The 12,970-nt window shown below is 49.7% G+C and overlaps 1 protein-coding gene and 1 pseudogene across 3 annotated transcripts in view; both read right to left on the bottom strand.

Annotated features, from left to right (window-relative positions):
• Positions 1–7,868, bottom strand: part of DAG1 (dystroglycan 1) — a 64,851-nt gene extending 56,983 nt beyond the window's left edge. The window contains exon 1 of one of the 3 annotated variants that reach the window (XM_007446208.1): positions 7,427–7,868. The gene's annotated coding sequence lies outside the window, so the exon portion shown is untranslated. The remainder of the gene's footprint in view (positions 1–7,426) is intronic. The other 2 variants (XM_007446207.1, XM_007446209.1) reach the window with 2 other exon arrangements.
• LOC103082349 (NEDD8-conjugating enzyme UBE2F-like) overlaps positions 7,423–12,970 on the bottom strand; it is a 19,357-nt pseudogene continuing 13,809 nt past the window's right edge.

The following is a 12,970-nucleotide window of genomic DNA, read 5'->3' as shown; positions in this document are numbered from 1 at the left end:
TCTTTCCCTGAGTATGACACATCCTTCCAAATGTTTCACTCATCCTTAAGCTCCCCTCAACTGGCACACTCCCCTATACTTAGGGTGTCCAAGGGCTGTGACTGCCTCAGGAAGAATGAATCTGTGGCTACACATACCCCCAATGGCAGAGAATATCGAGTCTAGGCCTCTACGTGACTATAATAATTGCACACCCATGCAAGTCACAGAAAAGGAACTGGGGAAAATGTACACAGTGCTTAAAAATGAAAATCAATAAAAACCTGCCTCACTTGATGTTATAGATGTGCTCCTCCAAAACTGTAAGTCACACTGCACTTTTTTCCAAAGTTTTATATTTAATATTGCAGTAATAAAAAGATTCTAAAGAAACGTTATGCACAAAGATGTTAACTGCAACATTATCTATTATAACCAAAGTAAGATTAACAACCATGTAAGAACTGGGGACAGGTTAACCATCAAAAATGTTATACTGGGCTTCCCTTGTGGCACAGTGGTTGAGAGTCCGCCTGCTGATGCAGGGGAGATGGGTTCGTGCCCCAGTCCGGGAAGATCCCACATGCGGTGGAGCGGCTAGGCCCGTGAGCTATGGCCACTGAGCCTGTGCATCCGGAGCCTGTGCTCCGCAACGGGAGAGGCCAAAGCAGTAAGAGGCCCGCGTACCGCAAAAAAAACCCATAAAAAAAAAAGTTATATTTATAGAACAATGATCATGCTATAATGCTGGGAGGGCAAAAACAAGATTAAAAATTAAATTTATACTCTAACCTAAACTCAGTAAAAGTGTTGCCCAAGGGCCATCTCTGGAGGACACCCAGGAATCAGGGGATATCGGCTGCTCCTAGGGAGGGGAAGCAGGGACTTAGGGGGTGGGTGGAAGAAAGATTTCTTTTCCCTGTGCAATCCTTTTGAACTTTTTGAGTTTGAACCATGTATTACCATCTCCTATTTAAAGAAAGAATACAGTTGGGGGGCAAGGGATTTTTCCCTTCCTTTCTCCTTTTTTCTTCCACATTTCTTATTTTAAATATATGTATTATTTAATACAGCTTTTCCCCCACTATAGTGTCTTAAAATTCCGTGATCATTTTGCCAAGTACGTGATTATCCACCATCTTTCTTTCGCAGAAATCTCCCTTTTCGAGTACCTTATCTCACCTTCTAGTGCTATAAAAGCCTTATCTTGGGGGGACTTCCCTGGCGGTCCAGTGGTTTAGACTCTGTGCTTCCACTACAGGGGACACAGGTTTGATTCCTGGTTGGGGAACCTAAGATCCTACATGCTGTGCAGCACAGCCAAAAAAAAAAAAAAGCCTTATCTTCCTGGAGAACAGAGGCCCTACAGGAAAAGAAGGAACCAATATTGGTGAAAGCCCACAACCGAAATAGAATTACATACACCACAATGACCACCTCCAAAGGAAGTGGGGAATGCCACTCAGTCTCCCACCCACACCACCAATCAGTCACCCTTTATTGTCAAAGGGTAATAAAGAAAACGAAATGTATTCTGTAGAGTCAATCCAGGACCAAAAATTATAAACAGCTTCAAAAATATAAAATTAATTCCAATGTCTAAAATTTAGACAATGGTATTTTCAAAATCAATTAGCTCAAGAAGGTATAACTGAGAAGCAAAACCTCAACACTAGTAAATGTACCCCATGATGTATAGGATAAAGGCATTGTCATAAAAGTAATTTTTTAGGGACTTCTCTGTTGGTCCAGTGGGTAAGACTCTGTGCTCCCAATGCAGGGGGCCCAGGTGCAATCCCTGGTCAGGGAATTAGATCCCACATGCGTGCCGCAACCAAGAGTCCACATTCTGCAAATAGGAAGCCCGCATGCTGCAACTAAGAAGTCCGCATGCTGCAACTAAGACCTGGCACCGCCAAAATTTCTTTTTTTTTTTTTTTTTGCGGTACGCGGGCCTCTCACTGTTGTGGCCTCTCCCGTTGTGGAGCACAGGCTACCGACGCGCAGCCTCAGCAGCCATGGCTCACGGGCCCAGCCGCTCCGTGGCATGTGGGATCTTCCCGGACCAGGGCACGAACCGTGTCCCCTGCATCGGCAGGAGGACTCTCAACCACTGCACCACCAGGGAAGCCCCAACATTTTTTTTTAAAAGCTGATTTTTTATATTCAGTTGATTATTCCCACTAGAATCCTATTTTTAAAATATAAATTAAGTCAACATATTGCAAAAGTTTCATTCAGATTTACTTCACTCCAACAGAGAACACACAACAGTTTCACCAACTTAGACACGCTCTGTTCATGATACTGTACCACAGCATCCCATCCATCCTTCCACCCTGGACCCAGAGCAAGGCTAAGAAAATGCTTAGCTATCAAACCTAAGAAACAGGAAAATAGGAAACCCTATTCATTAAGGCTAAATTAAGCACTCTAGCTGGTGTAATTTTGTAAACTACTCTAAAATCCTATTTATAGAAATTGCTATCTGAGCAGTATTACTGACCAATGATCAGAGTGAAGAGGGACTGTCAAAAGGCAAAGCAGGTTATGCAACTCACAGGAAGACTGCTTTAAATCAATACCCAGAGGCATGCGCACACAAAGACCTACTGGGAAATGACCAGATCAATCAGTTGTATATTCAAAACCACCATCACCTTACTCCAGAACTGAAGTGTCAACACAGGAAAAGCAGAGAAAGATGGGGGCTTAAGAAGCAACAGCACAGGGGCTTCCCTGGTGGCGCAGTGGTTAAGAATCCGCCTGCCAATGCAGGGGACACGGGTTCAAGCCCTCATTCAGGAAGATCCCACATGCCGTGGAGCAACTAAGCCCGTGTGCCACAACTACTGAGCCTATGCTCTAGAGCCCATGAGCCACAACTACTGAGCCCACAAGCCACAACTACTGAGCCCACGTGCTACAACTACTGAAGCCTGTGCGTCTAGTCCGCAACGAGAAGCCACCACAACGAGAAGCGTGCGCACCGCAATGAAGAGTAGCCCCTGCTCGCCACAACTAGAGAAAGCCCGTGTGTAGCAACGAAGACCAACGCAGCCAAAAATAAAATAAATTTATCAAAAAAAAAAAACCTTAAAAAAAAAAAAAAAAAGAAGCAACAGCACAATAACACTGGCAAAGGCAGAGAAACACTCTTTAACATGGAGGAGGGAGAACACTTACTCCAGAAAAGGAGGGAGAAATCCTTGACCAATATACAGGACATACTGAAGACCATACTACCTGTATTCTCACTTTGAGTTCCCTTAAGGTTCAATACTCTACACCCCATCTGAGTCCCCTTCGATGTTCACACCACCATTTCTTTCTCCTTTGATACTCTGGAAGCCTCCAGCCTCCAAGCAGTCATACTCTGTAGTGGCTCAAATCTAAACAATGTACCCCAGAACCTGGAATATTGAATCAAACTTCTCATTGCTGACTTCCTATACTGGCTAGGAAAAAAACTCATGAGATTTCACTCTTATTCTTGCCCATCCACAAAATGTATCTGTCAACACTTGCAATTCCACTAGACAAGTTATGTGCCTCTTATCAAGAAGGCTATGACCAAAAAAACCCCCCAAAAACCCAACTTAAAAAAGCAAACACAGGTATAGGGGCTCTAACTTCACAGCATCACGGGCCACCTTCAGTTTGCCTTGCACAGGTCAAATCTGTGAGCCAGTGGCAATTCTTTAACTGAATCCAGTCTAAAGCTACATTACGGGGGACTTCCCTGATGGCCCAGTGGTTAAGAATCTGCCTACCAATGCAAGGGATGCAGGTTCGACCCCAGGACGGACAACTAAGCCCGCGCTCTAGAGCCCATGTGCCACAACTAGAGAGAAGCCCGAGCACTGCAATCAAGAGCCCGTGCACCGCAATGAAAAGATCCCACATGCTGCAACAAAGATCCCCCATGCCGCAACTAAGACCCAACGCAGACAAATAAATAAATAAATATTAAAAAATAAAGCTACATTACACCCACCATGATTCTGAGTATCCAAAACTATAGACATTTTAATTCAAACTATTCCTCTACCTACCAAGTGGGTCAACAAATCATACTTTCTCTTTCATAAGTTCACTTCTTCCTTGCCATCTTACCTGCCTGCCACAAAGACTCAAGCCTTCCCCCATTCCTGCAGTCTAGGGGGCCCCTTTTTTTTTTTTTTTTTTGGCCACACCACTCAACTTGTGGGATCTTAGTTCCCCGACCAGGTATTAAACCCAGCCCTCCGCAATGAAAGCGCAGTCCTAACCATTGGACCACTGGGGAATTCTCTAGGGGCCCCTCTTTATTTGGAATTTCTCAAGTCCTCACCAGTGCTTGGCTGATGCAGCCTTACATCCTCATCTTTTCACTGTCAACCTCCTGCCTCTTCCACTCAGTAGTAGACCCCTGCTGGTACCAGAACCATTCAGGTCCCTAACATCTGCTGAACTGGCTCATCTTGAACCTTCTTTATCTCCCTCCACTCCCCTGCTGACCACTGTTCTTGTTCAGATCCAGTGTCTCCCCCCACTGGACCACAGCAGTAACCAACCTGCCTCTGGTCCAGCCCAGCCTCAACATTCACAGTGAGGGCTCACTTCTTAAAACACAGAGCTGATCCCATCACAGCTGTGCTCCGAGATCTTCAAGGTTTCCTGTTCTTACATAACACCAAACTCCTCCACGTGGCATTCTGACTGCAACCCAACCTTCCAGAACATACAAAAAATAAAGTGCCCAGTCTTCTCCCTCCCACCCCTTTACTCTGCTCATTTCTTCTTCCACAAAATTGTGACCTTGTTGCCACCACTCCTTCACCAATCAAACCACTAACCGTTCTTGAAGGTCTAGCCCAATGCAGTTCTTCCCTAAAGTCTGCCCTCTCCAGCCTAGGATCCAAGTTCCTTGGCTTACTTCAGCATGGTACCCAGAGCAACCAACACAGGCCTCAAGAAGGCTCTGACAACCCCTAGGTTTCTGAAAAATGATCCCTCACAACATGTTCCTGGAGTTCCACGTTGGGATCACTGATCACCTTCCCATATCGTCCTGGCATTCTGCCCACCACCAGACACCTGGGCTTGGTCTTTGCCAGAGAAGGACCCAACCGAAGCCACCATTATTAGTCTGATATAAGAGAAACACAGATGGGTACAGCCAAATGTTCAGCCTGGGTTCAAATTCTAATTCTGACACATGACAGTTGTGTGACCTTGGGAACATTCCTTCATCTATGACTCGGTTTGCTAAGCCACTATAAAGGATTCTCATAAGCATTAGCAATGGTGCATGTAGAGCAGAAACACAGAAGGCCCTCGACTGTGGCTGATGTAGATCCATTGTGTCACTGGCCCAGAGCACAGGGAAGGGTGGAACAACTGTGAGGTAAAGGACTGGACATGCTCCCATCTGACTCAACAGGGATGAACACACATCTACTCTCAGGGGTTAATATACCAGCCCTGACCAAGAGGAAATGCAATGCCCCCAGTTCAAGTGAGCAATAAGGTTGTTTAAGGTTTTTAACAAACAAATGCCATGCTTCTCCTTTTCTAAATAATCCCAGTCTAAGTGGCCCCAGGGTCCCTCCAAATCCCACCATATTCAATGTTTAAGAGGCACTAGCAAACCTGCAGAAGACGTGGTTTAAAGCTTTGGTCATGCTAAATATTCTGGCCCACACATTCCTGAATGCAGTCTCCTCCCCCATCACAGCCTGGTATTCCCTTTGCTCAAACTTTTCAGCCAGTCTCTTGAGCTGGCTCCTTCTCCCTCATCTCTCCTCTAAGGGCCAACCTCAGAGCCAGAGGTCCTTTTCCCATCCCCTCCCTGCCACTACCTATGTGGCCACCAACAAGATCTTTCTAAAAATGGGTCTGGACTATGCCACTCAACTGAGGAAAAGCCTTCCCAGACTCCTGCACCTTGAGTATGAAGTCTGAACTTCTAAGCACAACAAGAAAGGCCTGGGGCTCCCACCTGTCATGCTGGAGGACTCACACGTGCTACTTTAGGCACTCATATACATGTGGTTCCCTGTGTCCAGAACTTGCTGTCCCCCAGCTAATTTCTGCTGGCCCTGCAAGCCTCAGCTCAGGAATTCCCTTTCTCCTCAGGCTCCCAAGTACCATCCGAGCACACTTAGTGGGCAGACACTATCAATCATAGGTTCCCCATTCCCCACTGTCCACGAACCTGAGTTCCTTAAGGGCAGAACCAGTCTCTTGGGTCCCCTGGACCTACCACAGAATTTGGTAAGCAGTGAAGCCAAATATTTGTTAAATGAATGTATTTTGCTAAATCAATTTTTCAGAGCAGTAAAGACTGGCTCTCTGCCTCTTTCAACAGAGAGGCACATAACAACACAAGCCTTCATGTTCCAACCAGATGTTTGTTGCCTATATAGTAATGTTTACTCCTACTTTCTTACAGTATCCTACAGGCCTTAAGCAGGCTCATAACCATGCATCCAACTCCCTCCTCAAATCTCACTCCTCCAAGAAATGGCTCCTCAGCCTCCTTTAAGCATGTAGGCCAGGAGCTCTTATTACTTGGCTCCAAGGCAAAGAAAGTTCAATTCAACTTCTCCATATTCAAACTATGCCTCCAATGTTCAATTCTTTTTCTAAAAAAGGACATCCCAAAATTATGTTCTAGAACACTGAGCATAGAACAAGCTGATAAAGTTACAACATCCCATCTACACCAAACTCCAAACACCTGGTAGCACATCCAACTCTTTATCTGGACTTATGTCCTATAAACACCACCCTCCCTGCAGTTTGGCTTCCACACCAGGAATCACGTCTACTCGCTTATTTAGGGAAACAGCAGGCCGCGCTCTTAAGTTACAACTCTAGGCTATAACTGTGCTGTCCCAGGCTGTAGCTCTCACCAAGGCAAAACTTCATGATCACCATTAAAACTAATTCTGAAGTAACTTTACAAATCTAAGAGCTTCTCAAGTCACAGAATTAAAATATGCACTTTAAATTAGTAGTTGAGTTCGTATGAAATTAACTCGGGATTTACGGCAGAAGGATTCTAAACCGAAAGAGCATTTTCTCTGGAGACATTTTCCAGATATACCCGCGGGTGAATATGGTTTTCCAAACACCAAAGAAGCCCAAGTGTGTATGTGTGTGAAGGGGTGACCCCAAGGCTCTGAGCGGCTCAGGATATAGCGGCTGCGGCGCCTCCTAAGGGACTCAATGCCCCATCCTCGGGCTCTGGCAAAACTGGGCCGCGCGACCCTCTGAGGAAGCCCGGGAGACAGTCCGCAGGCCGCACATGCCCGCGACCGCCGCGCGTTCCCTGGAGCAGGGCCCGGGCTGAGGCCTGGCCCACCGCCGCGGCGCGCAGCCCGGGCCCGGACGCCCCCAGCCTTCGCCTCAGGGGCCGAGAGCAAGGGGCGGTTCTACCCGGGCCGCGTCGCCGCCTCACCCGCAAGGACGTCCGCGACCGTGTCCCCGCCCCGGGCCAAATAGCAAGAGCAGCAGCAGGTGTTCCTCGGAAGGCTGGGCCAGCGACGGAAATGGGGGCCTGGGCTGCCAGGCTCGGCGGCAGTGGACGCGCGGCGCACTCACCGAGCGCCGACGGGCGGGCCGCGGCAGGTGCTCGCTCTTCCCGCCCGCGAGACGCCGCCCCGCTCCCCGGGGACTCGGCGCGAAGCTCCCGCCGCCGCCGCCGCTGCCGCCGCCGAGCCCGAGGACCTCTAGCGCCGCACCGCAGCCTCGGCGCGAGCACGTACCGGGCGGTGAGGAAGCGCGAAGGCGGGGCGCGCGACCGAAGCCTAGCAACCCCCTGACACGCGAGTGCTGCAGCCAATCCCGCTGCCGGCTCCGCGCGGCGCCGACCAGCAGTCCCCGCGACGCCCGCTTTGCCTGCGTCGGTCGCCCCGCAGCGCGCCGCACCCGCGCACAAGCCCCGCCCCCCGCGCCGCTCTGCTTATTGGCCCGCCGCGCCCCCGTCTGAAAAGACACGCCCCATCCTGGAAATCCCGCCCGCGGCGGGCCAGGTCCGTACCCGCGATACGCCCCGGCCCGTCCGGGTTACCCGGAGAGCTGAGGACTGGGAGTGGGGGAGGGGCGCCCCGCCCAACCTCAGGCATGTGGGCCCCTGAGAGGCATCCAACCTACCCGGGTGGTCAGGCCCGATAACTGGCCCGGCCACAACTGGCCACCCATAGACTGCCTTCCGCCCTCCTGATTTCTGTCGAACGCAAATCAGGTAATTTTAAGACAAGAAAACAGTCAGGAAGCGTCCTCCAAATTGCGAAGGATGATGGCCCCGTTGCCCGACTCTTATACTGATGAGAAAACTGAGGGAGGGCCGAGGGCTGGAAGAGCAGAAAGCCTGACCCTCTCCGGGGGCTTAGCCCCCAGCAGGCGGGGGTGTCCGGGAAGCGCCTCAGGCCTGACCCTCGTCCCCTCCTCCTGCCCTGAACACCCGGAATCCGGTGCCTCCTCAGCCGCCAGAAATAGCTCTGACCTGCTGGCGCTGGTCACTCACTGGAGGCCCGCATTCTTTCAGGGGAGTAAAGGGCAGGGAGTGACTGCTGAGGTCTGTCTCCCTTCAAGGGGAGGGTCCTAAAAATGCTCTCACTCCCCAGGGCTTACCTAGGCCCACTATCTCAAAGACCCCCGACAGTTACTGGACGGGTATGGGCATGGGACTCGTGGTGGGCTCTGTTCCCCAAACCCTATGCAGGATGTGTCCATTCCCTCCTGGGCCTGTGGCCAGGCTGGAATTCCAGGCCCGCACTCTTGTCAACGAGTACATTCTGAATACAGAACGGGCTGCTGCCTGCCAGGGGTTCCTCCCGGAATCCGGACAGCCCTGGGTCTCCCCTGCTTTCTCCCCCTCCTTAGGAAGGACTAGAAGAGACAAATTTCAAAGAGAGCAAAAAGGAATGCATCATCTCTCAAACACACATACTTGTTTGTGATGCGTTATACTTAAATGCTTAGGCTCCAAACTTCATTCACACAGACCAGAAAAAGAAGTAAAAACCAGGAAAAAAGCCCCAAATTATCCCTTGGATGTTAAAACTAAAAAATTTATGGCCTTTCAGTTCTAAAATCCAGTTCTAAAATTCTCCTGCTTCAAATAGGCTAAAAATGCAGCACAGGGAGGTCAGCTCGGTGCTTTGTGACCACCTAGAGGGGTGGGATAGGGAGGGTGGGAGGGAGAGGCAAGAGGGAGGAGATATGGGGATATATGTATATGTATAGATGATTCACTTTGTTATAAAGCAGAAACTAACACACCATTGTAAAGCAATTATACTCCAATAAAGATGTTAAAACAAAAAAAAAAGGCTAAAAATGTAGAAAATTATTTGGGTTTCTAAACAAAATACATTCTTTCCATTCACTCCTTCAGCTTGCAGAGTTTCCCTGCCACCACAAACGCACACCAGACACTGCTTTGCAGCCCTAGGTTCTGCTGGGTATTTTAGTGTCTGTATAATTATACATATATATATATATATATATATATATATATATATATATACACACACACACATATATGTTTTCCCAAAACAAAGACAGCAGTGAGTACAGGCCTCATCCCTCCTCCTGTCTACACAGAAACTGCTAGCTGCTCTTTAGTCCTCAATGACCATCCATGGATACTACAGTAACTCCCCTTCTTTATTTTTGGCACTGGTCTTGATAGATGAGGCACCAGGCCTCACTCTGGCCTCCAGGGTCCCATCACCCCATACCCAAGCTCCCCCAGAGCTCTGGCCATGGGAAAGTCTCTACCTCAACCAGCTGGTGCCAAAAGGTGGGGTAGGTCCTTCCTAGTCCTAGGAGGAGGGGAGCAACAACCAGAGTTTGCCTGAAGCCCTTACAGCCAAATCCTTCCAATCCCTGCCTCTCCAGGTTTAGAACTCACTTGGAGATGCTGTGGTCCCAGGCTGGCCCCAATGTTCTCCCCCTTCCCCAGCCCTCCAGCCTTGGCAGCTCTCTCCACAAGGCCAGAACAGATGTGAGCTCTGGGTCTCATTGCTAGCTTCTTCTTTTTTGTCTGGAGTTGGGGTTCCCCCAACCCCCTGTTCATTCAGGCCCTAGAAGGCAAGAGGCCTGGATGGCCAGCCTCTTGGGGCCTAACCAGCCGCCATGGAGCCCATAGAGAGAGGTGGACAGTCTTCATGGGCCCCTAGGTTGGGTGGGGGCTGTAAAGTCAAGGCCCTGTTACTCCCTATAGTCTTGAGAACTGAAACCTTTCCTCTCCCGGGGCTCCCACAGCTCACCTTAGGGCTCAGCATGAGGTCCCAGTGACTCACCCTTGGGAGCTATTCTGGAACCCCAGCAGTGCCTAGGCCATCCTAGATCAGGCTTGGTGTTCACTGCCAGTTGGAGAGCATAGCCAAGAGTGAGGCCCAGGGTACACCCAAGAACAGCTGCCCAAAGGGCCCATGTGGTATGGGCTCAGGGAGAACTGATCAAGAGGCCAAGAATGAGGCTCTTTAGGCATGAAAGTCAACCCTCAACTCTCCTGGCCATATAGCCTCCAGTGCTTCCTCCACCCTGCAATTAGACCCCCAGCCAGAGCCTTCAGGAAGATTATCAGATTGAGGTTTGTTGTCCCCACTAGAGTATGAGCCCTTGAGGCCAGATATGTGCACCTGCTTGATCCCACATTGCAACGATCACCTAACAGCATGCACATGATAGAGGCTCAATTTCTATTTGGAAAAGAAGGAATCAGGGGATGCAGCCTGCCTCCCTTCTTGGTTGGCAGTTATCCCCAAGGGTCTAAGCCTTGTACAAGGCCCAAAGCAAATGTCCCAGTGCTTACTTGGTGCTGATGTGGTTTAAGCTAGGGCCTTGGTTCTAGCTCAAGTGAAATCCAGCAGACACCTACATGGACCAAACTTTCTTCTGGTCCTAGGCTTCCAGGCCTTTTTCATTCTGGCATATTCCCAAGGAACCAAGGGCCAAGGGCCAGTGCCCAGCCTCAGACTTTGAGGGGGAGGGAGGCTCCTGCTACTGATCCTCCCCAGTGCCCAATGGAGAGGGGCAGGGGTCAGTGCTGGCTGAGGGTGGAGGCTTCTGGTCCAAATGCTAGGCCTGCAGGTCTGCCTGAGGCAGTGGGCTGGCCTTGATTGAGGGGTCCCTTTTGTCTGGATTTAACAGAAGGCAGATTGTCCAGCAGCTCTGGCAGAAAGAAAGGGTTGATAAGTTCATCCAGGAGAAACTGCTAGTAGGCATGTTTGCGGGTCAACACCAATCTTCCCAGAAATCAGCTCCTTCCCTTGCAGGGAACTCAACTGCAGCACTTCCACCAGACCCCTTCATACATGTCTGGCATAGGGCCTTCCTTTCTAGTCAGCCAGGCAGCTGCTTCTGCACCTGGCCCTCCAGGAACATACAGTCCTGTGGGGACAGGAACTCCACAGCAAGGGTGAGGGTTGGTCGAATGAATAAAAGTCGCCTCTCCCCTTGGTGGATATATGTCCACTGCCCTCTCCCTCAGTCACATTCCACTCCCTTTTGGCTCTGGGATAAGACAGTCCCCCAAGGCCAACTTTGGGTGATTATTCTCAAATCACTGGGCCTGTGGCCTTGAGCACTGAACTAAACACCAGATTAGGTCTGGTCTGGCCGAGGAGCCAGTGGAGGCAAGCAAAGCTGAGGGGCCTCTTTGTTAACTTTTTTAGTCACTGACCAGCTAGCCCCTAAACGCAGAGTCTTAGCAGAAGCCACCCACGGTCTTTTTATTTTATTTTATTTTATTTATTTATTTTTTGGCCGTGCCATGCAGCTTATGGGATTTTTAGCTCCCTGACCAGGATTGAACCCAGGCCCTCAGACTGATACTCTTCTTGTTCAGCCAGATTAAGGGTCCCTTCTCCACGCTCAGTCATATGTCCATGTCTGGCCCAGAGCTTGGCCAGGGATCCTCCATGGCAGAAAGACCTCTTCCTCTCAGAGCTGGCCTGAGATCTGGGAGTGTGCATCTCATCAGCCTCGGCTCCTCTCAGTGGCCCCTTAGTCAAGAGACATTAACAGGTTACCTGACAACCACTGGTTCTGACTCTGCTCTCATGGCTAATGGGTATGCCATTAGAACACTGGAAAGTGTTGAACCTGAGTGGACAGACAGCCTTTGCTCTAGGCTGAGTGCTGACAGATACAGGCAGTGTCCCTGGGAGCCTCACCTGCGGTCTGGGAAATCCCCAGCATTTGGGGGAGGAGTAAGAGGGATCCATCCAGGCATCCTGAGGGGAGCTAATAAAGGATAAAGAGTGAATGTTAGCAGATCAGCCAAACCTCCAGGTTTGTCTATATGAGGAAAAAGCCCCTGCTGCGACCCAGAGCTAAGCTCACTGTGTGACCTGAAATAAGCTACTTGCCTTCTCTGCGCCTATCCTTCATCATCAAGTGACGTCATATGTGGCTTTGGATTTGCCTGCTCACTGAGAGTGACAGAATATCACTTTATATGACTGAATCAGGACCAGTGTGAAACATGTCAGTGTATTATTAATCCAGAGATATTTACTGAGTCTACTGTATGCTGGAAACACAACAAGGGATAAAAGGAACAAGCTGCTCTTGTGGAGCCCAAATTCTAGTGTAACAAACTATACAGTAAATAAATAAGTAAATAAAAATGTAATAATCAGGGGATGAGAGGGCCAGGAGGGGCCAGGATCTGCTGTGTGGTATCAGGGAAGTCCTCTCTTTGAAGGCAGAGCCCGCAGGAGGTAAAGCAGGAAGTCCTGGGGTTTTCTAGGGAACAGACAACAGTGAAGTCAGAGGAGAAAGTGGCCAGACGGGTCTGAGGAAACCGGGAGGTCACCATGGCCTGAGCAGTGAATGGAACACTAAACAAGAGAGAAAGAGTGACTGGTGGGAGGGCAGGCACTGGAGCTGGATTTAATCAGGCTTGGGTCTGCCAGAAGTATAGGATCCCAGAAGCAAGGGGCAGGGAAGCTGAAGGGTGGTAGTGAGGAGGAGAAGGAGGGGGGGG

Source organism: Lipotes vexillifer, unplaced genomic scaffold (genome assembly GCF_000442215.2).
Source record: "Lipotes vexillifer unplaced genomic scaffold, Lipotes_vexillifer_v1.1 scaffold491, whole genome shotgun sequence".
NCBI lineage: Eukaryota > Metazoa > Chordata > Mammalia > Artiodactyla > Lipotidae > Lipotes > Lipotes vexillifer.
The sequence above is the reverse complement of the archived record's forward strand: the minus strand, read 5'-3'. Positions and strand labels throughout refer to the sequence as shown.